The following is a 24,759-nucleotide window of genomic DNA, read 5'->3' as shown; positions in this document are numbered from 1 at the left end:
CCGTGAGCTGGATCCAGCCCCCAGACCTTGAATTTGACACCTCTGCTCTAAAGTTTTTAAATTGTTACTCCCTTATTGTTTTCCATTAATATTCAGCTTGTTCTTTCTGATCTTTGCCTGTGATTGCTCCCCCCCCAAAATGAATTGATATTAATGTTTTATTTTGCAATAGTTGTGTTTACATAGTGGATTAAATCTTCAGTCTCCATTTCCTGGGTTAGCTATAGTCCAATTGGCAAATTCCTTGGATTTTGCAAAGATGTCTACAGTATTTCAAAATATCTTTTTAAAAATAAATAAGAAAGCAGTGCTACAAAGCAAATGCCAGGCTTAAAAATAAAGTGTATTTCCAAACCTGTCACTTATTTCAACATGTGGTGGGGAGTTGTGTGGTATACAAACTGAATAAATAGATTACAGGGGGTTCTTAAAAATTAAAACAGTGGGTTACAGCAAGCAAACATTAACAAATTTCTGCTTGTGTTTCTTAACAAATGGTATGAGACTTCTTTTTTTTCTGTGTAATTGGATATTTTGACTACAGGAAGAAATTAAGATTAGAAACTGTCAGTAATCTTAGCATACTAATGTAATCCTACACCAGTGAATATAGGTGCATAGTTGAGAAGGAGATGTTGTTAGCTAGTATCTTTTAGATAACACAATGCATTCCAATTTATATTGCGCCAATTTCAGGGCATATTGTTGCTGCTATTTGTATTTAGTATTTTGCTTCTCTTTGTGTATCAGCATGTTGCATCTCCAAACCTGTCTATTGCTGGTTGCTGGTTCTATTGATAGTGTATTGATTGTCTTCTACTTGTACTTGTACTTGACGCCTCTTCACTATCACGACGAAGACGAGATAGATAGATTGTCTTCTATGGTAATTAATACCTTATATTCTACAGCTTCTATTGTTTTTGTGGGAGGTTTTTTTTATTTTGCATCTTAATATTTGTCTAAATAGAGGGACGCGGTGGCTCAGTGGCTAAGATACTGAGCTTGTTGATCAGAAAGATCAGCAGTTCGGTGATTCGAATCCCTAGTTTTGTGTAATGGAGTGAGCTCCTGTTACTTGTCCTAGCTTCTGCCAACCTAGTAGTTCAAAAGCATGTAAAAATGCAAGTAGAAAAATAAGCACCACCCTTGGTGGGAAGGTAACACCATTCCGTGCACCTTTGGCATTTAGTCATGCCGGGCACATGACCATCTTTGGCTTTGAAACGGAGATGGGCACCGCTCCCTAGAGTCAGCAACGACTAGCACATATGTATGTGCTAGGGGAGGGAAACCTTTACCTTTTTTTGTCTAAATGCAAATTGCAAAGTATTTTCCTGCATCTAATATGTGGTAATTTTTATTTCCCTTTGTTATTTTTATTAGCGCTATTTTACTAATATTTTATTCATGTCTGGATTTTTATTTTGTTGCCTGGCATTAAGTTGGGTATAACTAACCAGGGATCTGTTAAATGTAGTTCTTGTTTCATTATCACAATTGAGATAGCTCTGTCATTAGGTAAAGTGGTAGCTAGGTGGGAAAACACATGACTGTGAACGTGCTTTCTTTCCCTCACCCTTCCTCCTCAACTTTTGGACTGTTCACCCCAGCATTGAGTTAATTAGCAAGGAGAGAATTAATGTTTGATTTACATTCATTGACAAGGAAGGGATTGCAAGAGAGCAAGTGAGCACACAATTGGGAATACACACTGAAAGGAACATGGAACAGATATCTTCATGTATTCTCGATTGTTTGTCTCCAAGTACTCTCATATAATCTCTTTTTCTCAAATATTTCCACTTTGGGGGGGGCAGGAGGAAAAAATGGGAGAGATTCTTCCCGGTCTCCCTGCAGAGCAGAAAGAATGCATAAACAAATGGGGGGGGGGGGAGAGAAAAAAGAATCTCTGTAGGCAGTCCCAACCTCCTCAGAGCGAAGTGATTGGAGAAGGGGATTTCAAGAAATTAAGCAGGCAGACAGTGGGAAGTGGGTAGCACACTTAAACGCCCAGCTTCCACATTTCTTTTGATGTGTATTCCCCATCATGTGCTTGATTAAAGGTAAAAGTTCCCCTCGTACATATGTGCTACTCGTTCCCGACTCTAAGATGTGGTTTCAAAGCCGAAGTGCCACCGCTGTCTGAAGATGTCTCCATGGTCATGTGGCCAGCATGATTAAATGCCAAAGGCGCATGGAACACTATTACCTCCACACTAAAGGTGGTATCTATTTTTTCTACTTGCATTTTTACATGCTTTCGAACTGCTAGGTTGACAGAAGCTGGGATAAGTAAGGGGAGCTCACTTCGTTACATGGCGCTTGGGATTTGAACCACCGAACTGCCAACCTTTCTGATTGACAAGCTCAGCATCTTAGCCACTGAGCCACTGTATCTTCTCCTCCCCAAACACTCCACTCTCCAAGGGGGTGAGGAAACAATAGGTCAGGTACAAGACAATAGCTACTGACTAGCAATTATGGGACTAAGGGATTCTGGGAAGATCATAAATATAAGCATTGGTCATAACATTATGTCAGCACTTTTGTAACTTAGAAATGGTTGTTGAACAAGGCAGTTGGTAAACAGTATGTACCTGTACTCTTTTTTTGCTTTGTTTACACTGAGAAAAATTCTAGGGACTTATTGTGTGTTGGTAGAAGGATTTTGATTTTTTTTTTAAATTATTGGACTGGATTTAATTCTTGGAAGAGTAAGGTTTTAGTGGTTTAATGGTGCAGTGTGTGGCTAACACATATTCTTAAGTACATTTCAATTTGCTGTTGTATAAGAAATATCCTGGTGATAGAACTAGATGTTTGGAATAGCCATTGTATTTGATGAGCTTCAGACTAGCTCAGAAATTAGGTTTTAATAATTTTAAATCCTAATACAAACTTAAAAGAAAAAAAAGTATGAAAAATAATATACGGTAGCAAAGAAAAAGAAAACAATATGTAAAGAATTGACTTCACTCTTCACCATAACAGAGACAAACATTTATCTTAATATGTAACAAACAATCACTTCTTCCTATATTACCTCCCTATAAACAAATTCTTAAGGCATCATTGTTTCAGTCCTAATCAGCAGCATTCAATTAAGGGTTACTAAACATAATGTATCTATTTTAACTGTGATCAAATAAACCAACTTTCTTTTATCTTTAACAATCTTGATCTTCAATCTTTCAAATAATATCCTAGAACTTGACATCTTTACATTTTTTCTTTGTCCCATTTCACAAAATTCCAAAGCTTTAACAAGCCGCCTGTAAGAAATTTACTTTGAAATAATTTAATATACTTCAAATTTTACCAGCCTATGGTATGTATAATAGCTATTGACCATGGGTGTCAAACTTGCTGTTTCATGTTGCTGTCATGTGATGCTTTGTGCTGTTTTTCCCATTTGTGGAGCTGGGATGGGCATGGCCTACGCATGACGCATCCAGTCTACCAGTATGACAACTCTGCTGTAGGCTAAAAATAAAATACTTCAGTTCTTGGAAGATATTGTAATGGAGTGTCAGTTGCTGCTTATCTGTGTATTTTTTGGAAGTGGGTTTTATTTGTGTATGAACAAATGTGATTGATTGATCTGTCTAATTTACTCAGTAAATCCATACACAGCATGTGGACAGATTATGTCCAGCTACTTATAGCATCACAATCTACTTTGTTTTATAAAACTTTAGTCTACGCACTCTTCATCCCTTTGTATATTAGCTTTGATTTGTTACCATGGTCTGCATTATGTGTGAGATTGACATTATTTCCATAGTGGTATATTGTTGGTTAACAACCATCAAGTCCTAATTTCTTTCAAATTCTGTGTAGCACCTTGGATAGCTCCTTGGGAATTCAGGCTGAAGAGCCATTGAATATATCTTTAGTGTTGCTTTACAAATAAATGGCATGATGGAAACTTAAGTATAGTTTAGTTTAGTTCTTAGACCAGTTGTTTTTCTGTTTGCCTCTCTAGGAGGGAAGTTTCGCTCAGGTAAAGGAGAAAGAGCTATTAACTCCAATAATATTGGGGGAAAGATTATAATTGAGACAAAATTGGATTCATGCATAATGTGTAGAATCAGTCATGACCAGTTATTTTATAGATTATTTTTACACAAGCAGTGGCTTATCATAGTGTGTTAGGTTAGCCAAAGGATAACCATGATATCTATTCTGTTAGATAGGACATAGAAAGACATGGCTTTGATGTAGAACAATGTTAAGGGAAATGGCTAAACCAATAAACTGCCTCTCCACTTCTAAGGTTTTACTATTTTATCCTCAGCCTCAGAATGGGTAATACGATTTTGCAGCTATAACAAGTTATCTATTTTGAGCTTGTACTTTCCACAGATTTAACATTGTTGCCTACTGGTTAGTGCCACCCAATGAAATATTGCAGGATTACAGAATGCCTGGATGATGGCTGCTGTAGCAATTGTGACAACACAATCTAGTTGGATTTATGGTCTAAACACTTCCAAAAATAGGAAAATTCTGAAGGTATATTCACATATTTTCCCCCAAATCTTTGAAAAAGGACACTAAAATGTAATTTTCTTTGTTCTGTTTTGAATAAGCAATTGAATACAAAATGGTTCAACCTTCTTCTCTTAATTTTGTCTTTTTATCTTTGTTTTCATCATATACAATATATTACTCCAAACAAGTACCATCCCCATATATTGATCAGAGGGGCTGGGAATTTTGGGAATTCTAATCTTAAGATTACACTGGAAGAATGATTATCTTTTATTTTCCTATTTTAATTTGTTTCTTTTCTTATTATCCTTGGTAGTTTCTACTACCTTAATTTTCAAGTTTTGAAAAACTGTCTTAAAACAATTTATTCATCCTGGGTTTCTTAGTGTTTTTTAACAAAGTAAATCCCATGGCAATCATTTTTCATCTTCATTTTATGTATTAAGCCACTGTCCAGTGCATATCAATGAATCTTTAATATTTCTAAAATTGCAATTGACTGATGGTATCTGTAGATCAATGCACTTCTCAGTCAGTGCAGTCTTCTTTTCCTTGATCTCAAGTGAAATAATAATTTTAATGGGTTGCATTGAAAAAAAAATCCATTCCTGCAGTCAATGGTATGAAGAAAGCCTTTACACAATAGCTCTCCCATCCGCTTTTTCTATTCTTCAATCAGATACCAAAACAATTTTGTTTTCACAGCTTCTCCTTTATCTGCTGTTGCCATATTCACATATAAATTAGAGTCCTCTTTCCTAAGCCCTTGGCTTCAAAGTTTTAATGTTCTTTTTAGTTTTCCTTTGCAGCATAGGGAAATGCTGTGTTTTTATTATTTTCTGTGGGCTTAATCTATTGTTGCCACTATATTGCCAATGTGATGATTGGCTGTCATTTATTTGGATGAATTCAGTTATTGTGAAAGTTGCAAGTGACTAAATGTTAGTAACACACAAATATTTTATACAGATGCTTTTAATTGTATTTACTTACTTTGTTTCCTGATGCTAAGCATTGACTTTGGCATTTGGAAACTATTTGATTTCTTGGGATTTTTTTAAACCTTAAAATAAGTGAGCTAAATGTTACACATAATATTTTTATTCACCTGAGCAGCACTGTGATTTTAGGAAAAAATACGATTGCTACTTATGCATAGGTGATAGTTGAGTTGTGTCTTAAGGTTTAGACTATAGTTTTCATCTGCTTCCCATATTAAAGTGGATTAAATTCTGCCATCACTTTTCAACAATCATTGTTTGTGGGAGGAGCAGGTGAGGATCCAGTGGGCCATAAAATAGAACCTGGAGACCCCATGTGGTACCAGACCACAGCTATCCTGCTCAAGTATCAAATCATTCTGATTTCCAAGTTACAAAATACGCGTCGAACTTTGAATCAGGGTTTGCCATACCTGGGGGAGGGACCTCTGCACAGGAGGTGCTTGGTGGGAAGGCTGCAAGTGGTGAAAAACGTGGAGCTGACAAAAAGCTGGTCCTGACTGAATGCAAACTGGCTGACGATCAGCTGGCAGAGTTTGCTGGTGGCCTGACAATCAGCTGATTGGGTCTGCTGGATAATCAGCTGCTCCAGTGGCAGAAGGGCATAGCTCCAGCCTTCATATTCCTTACTTTTTTATTGATGGAACTTACTGTGTGCCAAGCATCTGGCTTATTAAATCATTTGAAACCCAAAGCAAGTGGCATCCTAATTGTGGTCTAACTCCAGAGCTCGGACCTTTGAGAATACATAGTTTTTTAAGAGCTTCTTTAATCTGCTTCAACCCTTTTCATTCCCCAAATAAATAGGTCTGGCTAAGAAATGTTAACGATTCCAGCAAAACAAAAAGGGAACTAACTGTCACTGTAAGTACAAATCAGTTCCCCAATGAAACAAGCATCATACATAGCACCAACTATTCCTTTGGCTGACTTGAACAGCAATGGCCGTCTTTCTTCCTTTCCCAATGGCATCTTCAGAATTATACAACAAACACAGCCCTTTCTTACTTTCTCGATGTTCAGAATTGACACATACACTTTGAAAGCTTTTGGGTTCTGTCCAATTCTATTGTAGCATTTAGTTTAACAGAATATGTTCATTTGATATAGTGATAGTTTATCATTTGATAAATGTGCTCATTCATTCTGGGATGTCTGCTTTTTATAAATGTTCTGAATTTTGAGAGTGAAGCCATTGAAACTGACTCTCTGGTAATGGAATTAAATCCTAGGCTCTTTTGAAGCTGTTGACGTTTCCAATACATATTTTTGAGGGATTTTTCATTTGTGGAGCCTGTGGAGAACTTAATAGAAAACTTTCAGCCTTTGGCTATGCTCAGTGAGTCGTAGGCATAACATATTTTAGAAGGTGCCAGTTTGGGAAACATTATCGCCTACGCCATAAAATAAAGTGACTTGTGCATAGAAGAGAGAGGACATTTTCATTGATGGTGCCCAAAACAATATTACTTAATGGCATCTCTAATAATCCATTTAGTATAGGTAGTCCTTGAATTATGACCACAATTGAGCCCAAAATTTAGGTTGCTAAGTGAAACATTTGTTAAGTGAGCGTGATCCATTTTACAACTTTTCTTGCCACAGTTAATAAGTGAATCATTTCCATTTGTTAAGTTAGCAACTTGGCTGTTAAGTGAATCTGGATTACGCATTGACTTTGCTTGCCAGAAGGTCACATAAGGTGATCACGTGACCCCAGGACACTGCAGCCATCTTAAACGTGAACCAGTTGCCAAGCAACTGAATTTGATCATGTTACCATAGGAATGCTGCGATGGTCCTAAGTGTGAAAAAACAGTCATTAGTCATTTTTTCGAGAGCCGTTGTAACCTTGAACGATCACTAAATGAACTGTTGTAAGTAAGGACTACCTATACTTGAAGAAAACCTCTCATTAGTCCAACATTTTAAGATGTACTATTTTAGTTGCATTTATTTTGCTGCTTCGGTGTCCTTATTGTGCCCTTATCCATAGAATTAAAGTTGAAGGCAGCCATCTAGGCATTTAAGGATCAGTGCAGGAGTCCAAATTAAAACATCTCTGACAGGCAGCTGTCTAGCCTTTGACTAACCACATCCACTGAAAGGGAGCCTTTCACCTTGCTTGATAATTGGTTCCGTTGTCAAACTGCTCTTACATTTAGGAAGAGTTTTCTAACACGCAGTCACAATTTTCTTTCCTGTTCTTAAAATCATCATTCAGTGTTCTCTGCCATAGATGACAGCTCTTTTCCTTCTTCTTTGTGCCATTCTTTCAGGTTATTTGAGAACCATGGTCATGTTCCCTTCTTTTCAAGGCTAAATGTTCCTAGTTCCTTTACTCTCTCTCCACAGGAATTCATTTCCAGTTCTTTAGTCTTACTCATTCTCCCATTTGAACCGCTCCCAATTTTTCTGAATCGTTCTTGAAATGTGGCCCCCAGAACTGGACACCAAAATCAATGTACTGTAAGTTCTGATTAGTGAAAACTACAGTAGGAAGTTTATGTCCAGTGATTTGCAAACTAATATCTTTCATGATGAACCGAGCATGAATTGCCTTTTCTGCAGTTGTGTCACAAAACTGAACAATGTTCAGATTACAGTCAGCTACTCTGTATGTATCATATTTCCCATTTGTTGCTGCTATTTTCCATTATTGCATATTGTACTGTTTTGTATAAGCTATTTCTACTTGAGTTATGTATGTCTATTGCTCATTATAGCTATTGGGTGATTCAAAGACACAATAAATATATAAATTAATACCTTTTCTTAGCATTTCTCTTTCTCTTTAGTTTTGATACACTTCTTCGTGGTTAATGTTTTATTCACAGTATATTCCTTTTTTCACAGTGATTTTTGGTTCACCATAGGTGGTTTGTGCTGGAGTAAATGTGCTGGGAGTGGGACTTAATATAAACACTTGGTGGCAAATACACACTATTTATATCTGAATACTTATGTTGTTAACTTCCAGGATTTTTCCTCTTTTGAAGTAAAACTTAACAATAATTGTTGAAAATGAAGTACATTCAATTTCTCTAAAATTTCATTTTAATTCTATTTGATTCCCACCTGTTTTAATTGTTTAATGATATGCTCTACCCTGCAGATATTTTCTTTATCCCCCCCCCCATGTGTATGAGATATTTTTATGGATTCTTGAATACATCAAGATAAATAGTGAGTGAGTTTCTACTCCTACAGACAAATTGGGTGAGCTAGTGGAGATGGGACACTGATTCTCCTGCTCTTCTTTTCTTTCACATGTCTTGTTCTTTGTTCTTCTTTTATATGACTTGCATTAAGACTGGAATAAGAGGCGAAAGATTTATACAATCTGAAGAGAAACCAGAGTACTGGAAAAGGATCAAAAATTGGCTAGAGGCAATAACAGGGGTTAAAATAGAATGGAAACCTGAAGTTTTTTTTTATTAGGAATAATGTCTGTGAAATACAAAAAAGAAAACCAGTATTTAATACTACATATAATTATGGCAGCAAGGATTGCCTTTGCCCAGAAATGGAAAAACAAATTAACTCCAAGTGAAGATGAAATAATAAAAAAGGTTATGGATTGTGCTGAAATGGACAAACTAACTAAAGAAATCCAGGGAAAAGAAGAATCAGAATTCTACCAGATATGGGATAAATGGTATATAGGTGGATGGAGGAAAGAAGCAAGAATCAATGAAGGAATACAACAAAACTCAAAAATAATAGTTATGAGTAAAATAAGAGGGTTAAGAATGGTGAAATCCAAATGAAATACAATAGAAGGGGAAATAATATAAGGTGAGCGGTATCGATTGATAATTGCTGTTAGAAAGAACAGGAAGCTCCTGTTCGTATTGTATTGTGTAAATGTGGTGTACGTCTAAGTTTTGTGTGTGTGTATTTTTCATGTTTGTAAATAAAAATAATAATAATAAAAAAGACTAGAATAAGAGGTTTACCTACCTTCTTAATGTAAATTATTTTCTGCTCTTCTATGGAACACAGATTTTCACAGTGGATAAATAGCAACTGAAGGAAAATGGGTTAGTTTAGGAAGACTGCATAGGAAAATATTTAAATCTCCCTATCTGTAGCAGTGTGGGCCTAATTCATTTTTCCCTTTCTCCTTAACTGGACCACTGTTTATTGAGTAATGGAATAAGTTGAAGATCTCTTTGGGATTCAGACAGTAGAGAGTTGAGATTGGTGAGAACATACGGTAATTAAAATAGATTATGGTAGAAGGCAGTCAAATTTCAAGTTCAACTCAATGTTAATACTGTAAAAGGTAAAGGTTTCTCCTTCCAGTTGTGTCTGACTGGGGGGGGGGGGCGTGCTCATCTCCATTTCTTAGCCAATGAGCTAGCATTGTCCAAAGACATTTCTATGGTCATGTGGCCCACATGATTATATGCCAAGATGCATGGAATGTTGTTACCTTCCCACCAAAGTGGTACCTATTTATCTACTCGCATTTGCATGCTTTCAAACTGCTAGATTTGTAGCAGCTGGGTAAATAATGGTAGCTCACTCAGCACTCAGAACCCAAGCTATCAGCTTTCCTGCTGGCAAATTCAGCATCTTTAATCATTTACAAACTATGTTATTTATACCCAAGAAGACTAGCACTGATTTGAAACAAAACCTGTTGCCTGGGAATATAGTTGTTGATAAATTGTTGATCTCTTTGTATATGTGTGAGACTATACTTTTTACTCAACTTTTATAGTGCAAGATTCTTACATGTTAACATGCACTTGGGCAAATGCAAGACTTTAGTGCAAACAATCAGTAGGTCCATTTTTTTAAATGGAGAGATGAATTGGGCATATTTCTTAGCAGTATTATTTCCAGAATCATTTGTGGCTACATTTCTGAGAACAATGCAAATTTATTGTTCTTCTAGGAAACAGGTTCAGATTGAGAGTGGAAGTGTCTGATAATATGCGGTAGGATAGGAGCAGAACATGGTAAAACATGTTTTCTGGTCAGGAAGTAACCAAAGGCATAGTTTACATGTTGTCTACATGAACTATGCTTTGCCATTTTCTCGCTATTTTTCTCGCTGGAATATATCCCTGACAAGAACTTTAAAAAATCAACCTGGCATTGAGAGGCAGAAAATAGGTCTAATTTTGCCACACTTCACTGGTAAAATATTGGACTTCATTTCTGTAGTTTTGTGCACAGTCCAGATCATTGAGTTTTATCTGGGTAGACTGATTTAGTGCAAAGTTATTGAATAGAATACCTGAGGAAACATAGCTTATAATAAAAAAGCTTCAATTATGGGTAGTAGCTGGCTCATAGAATTGTAAATATTTTCCTGGTTCATAAACAACTAGCCAAGAATTCTAGAAATGGAAAACTAATTTTGGTGAAGTTGCCTTCTCATCTACATGAAAGAGTAAAGTTCAAATGACCGAGGCCCTGCTCTGCTCCTATCCGCATAGCTTTACCTCAGAGTTTGAACACATTTCAGTTGAAAGCTGCATTTTCTGAGAGCCATGGATCAATTGGTGGGTGGAATTGAAGCAAACTATGGGCAAGACCACTCAGAAGGCTTCTATGTCAGGGGTCCCCTCTGAAGACCTCTGCTGTATGTTGTGAGGGAATCTATTCTCTCTGTATTTAATTTTCTGTTTTTAGACCCTTTTTCTCTGTTCTATCTGCCCCAAGAAGAAATTTGCTCTTGCAAACATTTGGATTCTTTCCTTAAAATTGAGCTGCAGGTTGTCTAGCCTACACTAAATTATGCTTTAGTATTATGAAAACACTTTCTGTCACTAGAATAACTTGTTTGTGTTCCAGGAGAAAAGAGGGAAGAATTTTTTTTTTTTTTTGCTGCTAGGAACTATAACAAAACCAAAATCACACATGCAAATTAGTTACTGCAGAGTTTAGACACAATGACTAGATTGCAATATATATTCTTATGGTTTCTAAACATCTTAGGAATGGCAACTACTGCATATGTCTGGAATCCAGAACAGAAAAACAAGACATAATTAGCTTTGTTCAGTTTAGAGGAATAATAATCTGTTCTATCTTCCAAACACATTTCTCATCTCAATTCTATCACTTCAGTGGAATGCTTCCTAAGCTATCAGTGCTGCTGCTAGGTACCTTGGTTTCCCTTCAAGACAGCTATCAATATATTCTTAACAAGTAACAAACATGACTATCTTGGGATAAACTGCTGATGCTGACCTAACCTGTTGGTGTTCCCATTATCCAATGCTGTCTGAGTTTTGAGGGCTTGGATTTTAGGTACAAAAATCAACCCTAACTGTGCCACTATACACTATATTGTAGCAATTAGCACCACACAGACAAAGACTGTTGTACTAAAAGGACCCAATTGTACTTATAGAACAATATTTGCATATAAATCTTGATCTGTGACAGTGTTTCTCAACCTTGGCAGCTTGAATGTGTTTCCTAGTCCACACATCTTCAAGTTGCAAGGTTGAAAAACACTGATATATAGAGATGGTGGCTAGCCAGGAATATAGTGTCAGTCACCTTCTGTATACACTGCATCTTGTTCAATAAATGTAGTGCTGAGATCTGAAATGACTTTCTCCCCTTCCTCTTTTTGGCCGACTGTACTTGATACACAGCAGGTTTAGATCTTGCTATGCTTGGATTACCACATTTATTGCTCCTGAGCTGTCTCATTTTGAATCGGCTTTCCATCCCATGCTAAGTGCAATAATATTTTTGCTTCAGAGCTGGCAATTATCAATGGCCATCAGACTGTCTAAATGGTACATAATCTGAAACCCTTGATGAAAATCTCATAGAGATGAAGATTGAGAAATGAAAGAAAGATGGAAAGCAGGAAGGTGAACAAGTCTATACAAGGAACAGGAATTTGCCAGCACTGCAGTTAACACAGGGGCAGTGGAAATGCAAATGCTTTTTAAAAAAATGAACAAGGGTTCATGGAGCAAATGACAAGAGATGGTAGTCACCTCAACATGGTGAAGAGATAATGAATGGGTAGAAAAAGAGATTAAATTTGCAAATTTTCTTAAAGCATTAGTCAGTCTGTTAAAAAGACAGGAATCTGTGCTGAAACATAAGAAATGGGTCCAAGAAAAAAGATCCCAGCAATTTCAATAAATACAGTATCGGCCCCAGATTTTTTAATGTATTTTAAGAAGGAAATAAACTGCCTTATATTGGATCAGGCTATTTGTCTCTTCATCCATAAAGCCAGCCAGTAATAGCTCTTTAGTTTTCATGCAAGATGTATTTATAATCTCACTTGTTGATGATGCCAATCATGGGTCCTTGTATCTTGTCTTTGAAAACCATATTCTCCATTTCTGAACTGTAGCAACCTCTTCTGTTGGATGTCTGCTTCAGAACTGCAATCAATTGCAACTACTCTGCTGCATATTATTTTTTTATGCGTAATAACTAAGGTATCTGTTATAAGAGCAATTAGACAGTGTACTCTATCCATTATTCTCATTACATAGCTGCTACAAGGTACTGAAATTGGCTTGATAAAGTTTTTTTTTAATCTCAAGATAAGCGAATCTAATCTCAGCCAGAAACAGGATATACAATTGTCTGAATCCTTCATCTCTTTCCAAAGGACATGCTTTATTCTGAATGAGTTTTTGTTAGTTGCAAAGTCATGTCCGACCCATCACGGCCCCATGGACAACATTGCTCGAGGCTTTCCTGTCCTCTACCATCTTCTGAAGTCCATTTAAGTTCACACCTACTGGTTCAGTGATTCCATCCAGCCACCTCATTCTCTGTTGTCCCCTTCTTCTTTTGCCCTCAATCTTTCCCAGCATTAGGCTCTTCTCCAGTGAGTCCTTCCTTCTCATTAGGTGGCCAAAGTATTTGAGTTTCATCTTCAGGATCTGGCCTTCTAAAAAGCAGTCAGGGTTGATCTCCTCTAGGACTGACTGGTTGATCACTTTGCAGTCCAAGGGAATCACAGGAGTTTTCTCCAACACCATAGTTCAAAGGCCACAATTCTTTGGTGCTCAGCCTTCCTTATGGTCCAACTTTCACAGCCATACATTGCAACTGCAAAAACCATAGGCTTGACTATACACACTTTTGTTGACAGGGTGATGTTTCTGCTTTTTAGTATCTGAATGAGTCACTACCAAAGCAGAGATGAAAGGTGGTATTAAACAAATATGTACAATCATTTTATATATTGTGGAAACTAATTCCTACTTCCATCCTTCAAACTTAGATGTTTAGCTCAGTAGAAAATTCATATGGAGTGATAAATTTAAGATGGAGAGTTTTACCTTGTTTTTGAATGTCATCAGATTTTCATCTTCCAAAATTTGATCCGTACAAATGGCCATCACATGCGATTCAGCCATAAGGTGAAACTCACAACTGTTCTAAAAGCTTTGAAAATAAAAAGCCCATCCCCATGGTTAGGTGAAATAAATTCAGATGCCTGGCACCTGACATATTTATGATGGTTGCAATATCCTGGGGTCAGGTGATTCCATTTTGCAACCTTCTGACAAGCAAAGTCAATGACTAAACCCGACTCAACAACCATGTTATATTAACTTAACAATTGCAATGATTCACCTAACAACAGTGGCAAGAAAGGTTGTAAAATGGGGCAAAACTCATTTAACAAGTGTCTTACTTAGCAATAGAAATGTTGGGCTCAATTGTGGTCATAAGTTGAGGACTACCTGTATAGTCTTTTGTTTTCTTTCACAGGAGAATCAAACTCTGTTTAAAAAAACCCAAAAACCTTGGAAACAGCAAGGCAACATTGCCTTATCAGATGCATACAGTTTTAAAGACTGCAAAAAATGGTGTCCTTTCTTTCTTTTTCTTTTGTAGATCTGCCTTAAAGCAACAGTGACAGATATCATCTCGGCCTGTGTGAACCCTTTTGATGGGCAGGGCTTCAAAATGCTTTGAATGAATAAAGGAAGGCTACATTTTTTAAAACCACCAGTATTATCTGTTGATGGCAATAACCAGGTTCATTTTGTTACCTAACTCCATGCTGGCAAAGTCAGAGCAGAAGGGACTTAACTCTTAAATAAAAAAAAAAGAGAGTGGGGAGACAAAAGCCAATAGCAGTTCCTAATACATGAAGAGCCTTGGTTGCCTTGGAAACCGAGACAACTGTGCTTTATTAGCAGCAGCAAAGTGGTCTTTGCAGAATAAGCCTCACTGAATCTGTAATAGGATTATGGCAACCCGTTTTTCCTCGCTGTCCCTCCCTCTCCTTTTCCTTGCCCTTTTTGTCAGAGATTTATGATTAATATATAATCTTCTGCTGAGCGGAAAAAAGAACTTTTCCACATCTCAAATGGTAGGTTGGGATGAAGAAAATTATACTGGGTTTCTCCCCGGACCAAGCTCAAAGCTTATTAATCAATTGGCCGCTTTGCCCAACTGGACATCTGCCAGAGATGTATAGACATATTAGGCAGGGCCTGTGGCGGTCCAGAGTTGCTGAATTGCAAGTACTCTCAGTAGTTCCAGCTGACATGACTAATAGTAGCAAAAGCTAATTCTGCAACATTTAAGAAGGCCAAATTTTCCCCATCGCTGCTCTAATGAAGTTCCTTGGCACTATGGTCATTTTTCTGACCTGAAACTTGATCATATATATCACTTGAGCCCCAGTGGCTTCTGCTTCATTTCAAGAACCTGTGACGACACCTGTATATAAAAACTCACCACCTATAAATGTTCACCGTACAGTCTCCCATAAGAGATTTCTTGGATGAAAGTTTCCTAAAAGCCTTTTTAGAAACTCCCTAGTACAAGTCTTTTCCAATTGCCTATTTCTGAAATAAAACATAATTTTATGAAAACAGTATCTTCACTAATGGACAATGCTAGCAAAGGTAATTTGCTTTTGTGAGACAAGCAAATAAAGCCACACACAATGAAAACAATTCCTTGCTAGTATATGAAGGGAGAAAAGCAGATTTACCTCTATCCCCACCCAAACTATAATTTTAAATAAATTCACTGGGAGTTACAGTTTGTTTAATTATTAAATTTATGTGCCACCCATTTCATCAGAGATGATTCTCCCAGTTCCTTGGGAGTTACAATTTTAATTAAGTTCCTCTTAAAAAAATAAGGTCTTGCTGCCTCATTACTATACATATTGAATACTATACATACATACTATACATACTATACATGCTGAATTGTAATGTTTGTGATTGCAAACCTTTAGAGATTAAAAAGCAACCTAGTATATGTCAAAGAAGGATGAATATATTTTACATTTTAAAAATTCATTTCTCTGTCTGGTGTCCTGCTTCTTAATCAACTTCTTTGTTTTCAGAAAATTGAGTATCAGGTAGAGGTAATTTTTTCCCATGAGATGCATTTGCAATTTTGAGATTTTGAGGTGGGTGATAATTAAAAGGTAAGGGTAAAGGTTTTCCTTGTACATATGTGCTAGTTGTTGCCAATTCTAAGGGGCGGTGCTCATCTCCTTTTCAAAGCTGAAGAGCCAGCGCTGTCCAAAGACATCTCTGTGGTCCTGTGGCCGGCATGACTAAACACCAAAGGTCCATGGAACCCTTTTACCTTCCCACCAAAGGTGGTTCCTATTTTTTGACTTGCATTTTTACATGCTTTGAACTGCTAGGTTGGCAGAAGCTGGGACAAGTAATGGGAGCTCACTCCATTACATGGTGCTAGGGATTTGAACTGCTGAATTGCTGACTGTTCTGATCGACAAGCTCAGTGTCTTAGGCACTGAATTTGCTTGTCAGAAGGTTGCAAAAGGTGATCACATGACCCAGGGACACTGCAACTGTCATAAGTATAAGTCAGTTGCCAAGCATCTGAATTTTGATCACATGACCCTGGGGATGCTGCAATGGTTGTAAGTGTGAAAAAAAGGTTATAAGACACTTTTTCCAATGCTCTTGTAACTTCAAACAGTCACTAAATGAACTGTTGTACATTGAGGACTATCTCTATATGTTGGGTGTTTTGACTATCGAAATAACTTTCCATACATGTCTTTATGTAAAAATAAAGTTTCGAAATTTCTTCAGTTGCTGGCAGAGTAACTGAAGCAAAAATGCATTGACTTGGATTTGAATTCATCAACGAGGTATCATTTTAACCAGATAAAACTTTCTATTTCACATTCTTAAAAGTCCTCCCCTTGCTGGTTATTACTGTATCTGCCTCTCTGGTGATATACATTGCTACCAAAGTCTTAAAAACGTTTTGAAGTTGAGTTAGATAGAACAGCTGTTAGTCATCATTTCTTCCAGTGTTTATTCTATAGCAGACTCATTTCCTGCTAATAATTCCAGTTATTAATGAAAATAGAAAAACAAAAGGAACATACACAGAAAAAGGTTTATGACTGCATACTTATAAGAGAAGAATATTTGGAGAGTTAAATACTCTGATGCAGAGTTTTATATCTCCAGGACATCTATATGTTGTTCAGGAAATTATTGAAGGCTTGAGAGAATAACAAGAGCAACAAACCTGGAGACTGGGCAATTATGGAGCCTCCTTTTTGTTCTTTTACTTATTTTCTTTTGATCTGGGATTACTTTTCTGATTTGTTGTATCTTTTATATGTATTTTGGTTCCTAGATGTAAATTAATAAATACCCACAGGTTGCCAGTACTAGTTTTTCTGTACAGTACTGGCAACCTGTGGGTATTTTTATATATATATATATATATATATATATATATATATATATATATATATATATATATATATATATATATATATATATATATATATATATATATATATATATATATATATATATATATATATATATATATATATATATATATATATATATATATATATATATATATATATATATATATATATATATATATATATATATATATATATATATATATATATATATATAAACTAGTATATATATTTAAAGTCACAACCCCTGGTATGCCCAAATACCGGGTATTTTTTATTTATATATATGTATATATGTATATATGTATGTGTGTATGTGTGTATGTGTGTATGTGTGTATGTGTGTATGTATGTATGTATGTATGTATGTATGTATGTATGTGTATATATATGTTTACTCTGTATTATCTCTAGGCATAACATTTGCACTGCCAAAGGGACTTCGAAATAATCTTTCTGGAGTTTTCAGTCATACAGCATCAAATTGACTTTGATGAGATAGCACATCTTAAAAATTCTAGGCCCAGCCCGAGTAAGAATTTGGGTTTAAGACTAAGATCTCTCATTCAGGTTTTATATAGGTGCAATTGGTTTTTATTCAAATCTTAAGCAAATGTGTGTAAGTCTTTTCCCAATCTTTCCATCTTCCAGCTGTGTGGATTTCAACTGTCTCAATTCTCAATAATGGTAATGTTGGGGAAATTTGGCAACTGATGTCCCTGTATTCAGAGAGTGCCTAAGGGGAGGGATAGATTGATTATGTGGCATCTAGTTCTTGTCAGCTCTTAGATTTTTTTCCATGAAACGGGAGGACAGTAGCTTTATACATGTTTGCATCACAAAATGCATGAGCTCTTTCTTTAATATACAAAAGGCGTTTGTAAACAAGGAACTAGACCTGTTCCTGACCCTCAGTGTTTCAGCCATGATTTTCTTTCTAATCCCTTTCAGCCCTAATGCTATTAAATATGCAGAAACCCTTTTATTTACCATTTTATGATGATGTCTGTGGCAAGGGGCGTAAGCATAAGTGACAAGATGTGCATCAAGCAAATACGAAAGGCTGTGGTTTGTGTCATGACATTTTTGCACATGTTTTATCATCACAATATATACCAGAAGCCTAGGGCTGGAAATTCATACATCATTTGTTATAACCACTCTACTGAATAAACTTAATTTGGCTGTGATCATGCAGCACAGTAAACCATAAATCATGTTTTACAAAGCAGAGTTTCTGAGTTCCCAGATCTAGACCAAGTGAAAACTAAATGGCTTAAAAATGTAACTGGCTTAATATGATATCGGAATTCAATTGGAATGATGTTTTTTCTTGTTCTGATTTTTTTTTATGCTTCACTATACCAGCTTTGCTCAGTGTGGTTCAATGATTCAGGATTGATATCTTATTTACTTTAATTATAGTTGTAAGAAGATGATAGCACAAAGCTCACTTCAACCTTGGACAATGCTCCCTTCCAAATCTTGTCTCCTCTACATATGTTGGGTCCTTCAGTGTCAGGAATTTTCAGCTAGAATGGAATTTATGAAAGTTGCCATTCCAATACACCACTGGTACTTTTTCTGTTAACATTTCCTCCATCCTCTCTGCAGAGGAAAGAAGGCATCAAATAACTTCCACTGAATCTTTCAGAGAATCAAAACCCCATTAAGAAAAAGCTGGAGAGAAGGAGAGGGCTGGGTTCTAGCTGGCACTACTGCTGGTTTACTTGTGTTGCGTGCTGCACATGTGCAGTACAATTAAAATTGTTCTGTGCATGCGCAGAACCAAAAAACAAGATGGCGGTGCCTATGGCGCTGCCTGGATAGCCAGTTTGGGGGCGTGGCAGGCCTGAGCCACTGCCAATTCCAATGACCCAGGCCGCTAAACCACTATAGGTTCAGTCAAACCTGTCCGAATCGGTAGGAACCCACCACTGGAGAAGGGCTACTATAATGTTTTATTTGTAATGTAACTCCCTCTAAGGAATTCAGCAACTCTTAATGATATTGAGCCTGCTTGTGCCAAAGGATATTTTTTAAAAAAATCCAGAATTAATATGCAGAATATATTTTAAAAGCATTTATTTGCAGTGGTAAACGTAAAAGTGAATTAGCTTATTATAATAATTGTGAACATGATTTTCTACAACTGTGATATTAAGGGAATCCTTCCTTCCTCAAATTGCCATATTTGTAATTGCCTGGTTTTCATGCTGCTTTTGTCCATAGGAGAATATACTCAAGGAAGGTTGGGCAGGAAGAACAAAAACCATTTTGTGTGAATTCATTCTCCAGTCTGCATAGGCCAGTATAATCCAGCTGTGAATGTTAGAAAGGATAAGAGGGAGGGCTCTTTTGGCGCAGGCTGGAATTGCATTCTGTGACAGATAGTTATTTTTCTACAGCTGTGTTCCTCAATTATAAAGCACGCTAACATTTTCCCTCTATGATAGGGGTACTAAGTTCAATTAACATTCATCTAGAATTGTGAAGCATTTCATTCTTTAGCATTGGGCTAGCTAAAAATAGCCAGCCAAGCCATGCTGCATTTCTTAATATCTGAATTCCAGGCATCTACTTCTTTGTGTACAACTTCAAGCTGCTACATGCAAACTAGAACAATGCTACAGCAGTTTTTCTCAATTAATTTGAAAAGGAGGGCAGCTTCTTTCCTCTAATGCATTCTTTAGGGACATCATTTAAAAGAACAAATTACTGGAGATACGTTAAATATTAATACTGGTAGAGAGAACATGGGAGGGGGGAACTGAAGAGTGTTTGTAGAATTTGTGTAAACATATTATGTATTAATATCGCTGCTCTTCCAAATGAAACAGAGCTGGGTATAACTACATGTTCCCCATTAACCAGCTCCATTCTAAGGAATGGATTTGGCTTACTTAAGAACTTTTATTGAATTTCATATCTTCGTGGGAGGTTTATGTCATGCAGAGTCTATGACCAGTATTCTACCTTTAATACTCGCCTTCCCCAAATTGAACAGCCTCAAAGGTGAAGTCTTCAACTTCTGGTATTATCAATATCTCACAGGCAGGGGAAGGTTGCGGCATTGCCTTTCAGATATTTCAAGACTACAAACTTTAGGATTCTCAGCTATCATGGGAATGTTATACCATTATAGCTGGTAGATTTTCTAGGTTGGAAAGTTTGCTTAATGTCTGATGGTTTGAGATAAGGTCAGCATATATTCTCAGATAAAAGTACTTAATTAATCCAGATGATATTTACTGAATCAGCCACAATGGCTTGGTTCCTACATAAAAACTAAAAAAAATAAAAAATCAAATGACCTATTTTGTGATTTAATCCAGTAGATAAACCTATTTTCACATATCAGTGTTTTGCAACATTTGCAGCCTTAAAAACTAGATTTCACTCCCACCAGCAATGTGGTTCTAATTTTATGAAGTGCTTAAAATTACCTTAGAATTGTTTAACTTCAGTTGCCAAATGCCAACTCAAAGAGAAAGTGCCTAAAGATAACGCAAAGACTAGGTTAGATTTTTGTGAAAAACAGTTCTAGATCAAAATGTTTACTTGATTTTGATTTATGTGCGATGTGTGAAGCAGGCCATTATGACTTTTTCAGTAAACCACAGTCAGGAGAAAGTATGTCTAAAAGTCATGAATGAATGTGTATGTGTATGTGTATGTGTATGTGTATGTGTATGTGTATGTGTATGTGTGTGTATATATATTTATATATATATTAGATTTTTACAACCCCTGGTAAGCCCCAATTATGGGAGGAAGCTAACTGCTTCCATCATCTGTCAATCGGCTCGTCACAAGAGTCCATCACGACAGAAACCCAATATTTTTACTGTTGCCTTTGTTAAAAAAAAAAGTAAAAACAAACACACACACACACACACACACACACACACACACACACACACACACACACACACACACACACACACACACACACACACACACACACATATATATATATATATATATATATATATATATATATATATATATATATTCGTAGATTTTCATGTAGGTCTTTAAAGTCTTTAAGCCAAAAAAACCAGCCTGAGGATGGCGAGTGAGATTGCCAAAACAATCTCAATCTTACACAGGAAAAGACTCAATACAAGACCAGCGCGCACACACACACACACACACACACAAACACACAAACTGTAAAAATATACAGTTTTTCTGTATGTTGCAGAGCCCGGCAATTTAAATGGATGGGCAGTCAATGGAATGGGGTGTGGATAAAATTATTGCCCTATTTTGGGAGAATTCGTTAAGGGCAAAATAGGCACCCAGTCAGCTCATTTTAGAGACTTGAGTTTTTAAAACTCTTCTTAAATCATCTCTTCTCCCAACTCTTTCACACTGACCAAAACAGTTGGCCTCATTCCATCCAAGGATGCTATGACCACCAAAATGGTACTGGCTAAGGTGATGAGGACATCTGGTGCAGGTTACAACCCTATGGTAAGGACTATTAATCTTGCTAAAGAATTTTCCACTGTTGCTGAATTATAATTCCCAGTTTTCTTTCAGTTATGTCATACCATAAGCCAGCCTTTATATGGAAGACCGGCTGAATGGTTTTTAAAAGTTTAATCCAGAAATAAATAAAAATACCTTGCCTTGTATTCTTTTTTTTTTGTTTTGCTTCTGATATAAAATAAAAGTAACTACTATTGTAAAGGTTAATGAACAGGAGATCTGCTGTGCACGAACATATACCAGTCTCTGAATTTTTTTTGCTGCAAATCGATTTAATAAAACAAAGTGAAGCTTTGTGTGAACAGCCTCAAGGGATATGGATTGTATTGTTCGTTAAAGAAAATCAATCCACCAGCATTGGTTTGCAATTTTGAAAAGCCCTGTTTGGTCCAGTTCTTACAAAAGTAATGAATGGGGTATAATGAATCAGTTACCTTATCAACGGTGGACGGATGCCAGAAACCTGAAAATAAGATTGAACTTAAAAACAAAAGAGAAATAAAGCTGAAATGTGTTGGTATGTACATGCTTTGAAGTTAATAGTTTGATATTTTATTACCAATGTCTGCTTATACACTTTTTTCATTTTCTTCAGGCTCAATGTTCATTCTTCTTTTTTTTTCTTCAAGATACCCTCTGCACTATTAAGATATTTTCTGGTACATTTATTACAAAGTAAAATGCACATCTTTTATCAGGTGCTGAAAATAAGAACCTGTTATTTTATGGCTTGGTCTAGGACTCCTGTAGACCATGAAAAAAAGAGGCATTTGTGGTAACACATCGCTGAAGGCAATGTGTATCTTGCTTCTCTACTTGTAAAAGTCTGAAATATGAACTGATTCCCATTGTTTAGCAGAGATTTTGGATGGAGAATGGAAAGATTTTGAGATTTCTTTGGGAAAGGTGGTCTGTACAGTTTTGCTTTTTAGAAATGTGTGAATATAATGAAAACAATTATGCAAATATTTACTTGCCTATCAGCTGCTGTTGCCAGTGGTAAGCAGACATTGTAGGTTTTGAATCTCTGAAAAACTGCAGTTTAGCTAAGAAAAGTTCTTTGTGAATTGGCCCTTGGGTCTCTTTTTCCTTCTTTCCAAACTAGCTGTTAAAGTTTTAGACTGTGTTTGTTCAGAAACATTTGTTTTCAATACCCAAAGTGAAAAAAATGTAGAACATGCAATTTTAAGTGGTTTACCTAATGTACCTTCCTACTGCTTGCTAGTGTGGCTGTACATAGGAGTGGGAGTAGGAGTAGGAGTAGAAGGGATTTTTGGAAAAAAAATAAGCCAAAGTGCAGCAGACTTCAACTCTGTCTGGGGAATTGAAAGAAAACACATCTGGATGACATCAGGGTAGGCAATCTGCTATAGATTAAACATGCTGAACAGTAGATTCTGGGGAAAAAAATCAAGAACGTAGGAAGAACATTTTACTGATAACAAGAAAAAACCAATTGTGCATTTACAACACTTAGTTTTTCATCTGAGAAATCATTTCTCTCATTACTGTACATACAACAGAAAGCTTGTCTCTGTATATTCTTTGCAATAACTTGTCTTGTATCAGCTCCTAATGCAGAATATGTGAATGAGCTGCTCATAAGCAATTTCATTTTTAAAAAAACCTACAAAAACACATGCATATTTGAATATTGTTTTAATTTTACAGTGGAGATGATTGCATGTATTTGAGAATAGTTGTAACTCCTAATACGTTCAGCCACATTAACTGGCTGAAAGAGAAACAGCTATTAGGACAATAGTGAGGGAGAGAAGGATGATACTATTTTGTATTTCTGGGTAATGTGCATATATTATTTAAATATATTTGTATATTCAAGGTTAGGATACAACAAATAAAGGTATTTTTTTAGCAACAAAAATAATGTTATGCAAAAAAACCACACTTAGTTTCTGTACCATAGTTTCACACTGTATGGCAGGGGTGTCAAATTCGATTTCATTGAGGACTGCATCAGGGTTGTGTTGGACATCGGGGGGCTGAGGTGGGCATGGCCAGCTCAACATTACTTGTGTTCGGGGCACCTGTAGTAGCCTGAGTGCTCTGCCAGCGAAAACAGAGCTCAGGGGGCTGCGTGCAGCCTTCGCACACTCTGTTTCTGACTGCAATGGCCTCCTGCAATCCAGTGCCAGTGAAAATGAATGCAACCCTCCCGAGCTCTGTTTTCAGGGCTAGTCCTTCACTGTTTCCAGGGTGGCTCTATGGACCAGAGCTAAGCCCCCTGTGGTCCGGATCCTGCCCCTAGGCCTTGAGTTTGATACCCCTGCTGTATAGCCTTTAGACATTAACTAAAAACTTTGCAGAACATAGTATTGGGAGAAATGCTATTATATTTCTATAACATTAAGGCAAATTGTTTATACAAATAAAGATATTACATTAGAAAGTGGCAAGATGTTCAGTTACCTATATAGTTGTACCTGTGTCCTGATTTATTGTACAAATCCAACATTCATAGCTGGACAATACTTTATTGGGTTCAACCAATTCAACCAACATGGGGCAAAATAATACATATTCTTTCACATTTATACACTTGAAACTTTAAGGCTTGCTAGGGTGGAGGTGCTGAGTATATGCCAGAAGCACAAGAACTTAAGCAAAACCTGTTTGTCTAGATTGTTCAGGTTGAATATGGATAGTTTTCAGGGCTGTGGGGATGGGAGGCTAGGGTTGGGAGAGGGATCCAAATAGGAATGACAGACATGGGAAGGAATGGAGGGAGACAGAGTGATCTACTCTTGGGGAAGATGGCCCCGATGTTTAAAATTGGTACTACATACTGTCCCCTCTGATCAACCAATATATTATCCCAATGTTACACCATTTATTCTGTGAGCTGTGCTGGCTCCATGTTTTTCTCTAGGTTGAATTCAAGGGCTACTTCTTACTTTTAAAGCCCTACTTGACACTGATTATTTGCAAGACTGCCTCTCCCTAAGAATAGCTGCCTGCTCCATTAGATCAGGTGGAGTGAGCATGCTCAAAGGTTTGCTCCCCAAAATATTGTCAACTAGTGGAACCTCAGAAGAGTGCCTGTTCTGGTTGACAGGA

General features: G+C 36.7%; 1 protein-coding gene across 10 annotated transcripts in view; it reads left to right on the top strand.

The window, feature by feature from the left end:
- EPB41L1 (erythrocyte membrane protein band 4.1 like 1) overlaps positions 1 to 24,759 on the top strand; it is a 199,366-nt gene that overhangs the window by 25,270 nt on the left and 149,337 nt on the right. For 2 of the 10 annotated variants that reach the window (XM_087720346.1, XM_087720342.1), the window contains one exon: positions 21,575 to 21,663. The exons of the other annotated variants lie outside the window; for them this stretch is intronic. The gene's annotated coding sequence lies outside the window, so the exon portion shown is untranslated. The remainder of the gene's footprint in view (positions 1 to 21,574; positions 21,664 to 24,759) is intronic. 10 annotated transcript variants of the gene reach the window in all.

This window comes from Thamnophis sirtalis, unplaced genomic scaffold (genome assembly GCF_051295495.1).
Source record: "Thamnophis sirtalis isolate CommonGarterSnake01/CBP01778 unplaced genomic scaffold, rThaSir2_p1.2 scaffold_7, whole genome shotgun sequence".
Lineage (NCBI taxonomy): Eukaryota > Metazoa > Chordata > Lepidosauria > Squamata > Natricidae > Thamnophis > Thamnophis sirtalis.
Note: the sequence above shows the minus strand (reverse complement) of the source record. Positions and strands in the feature narration are given on the sequence as shown.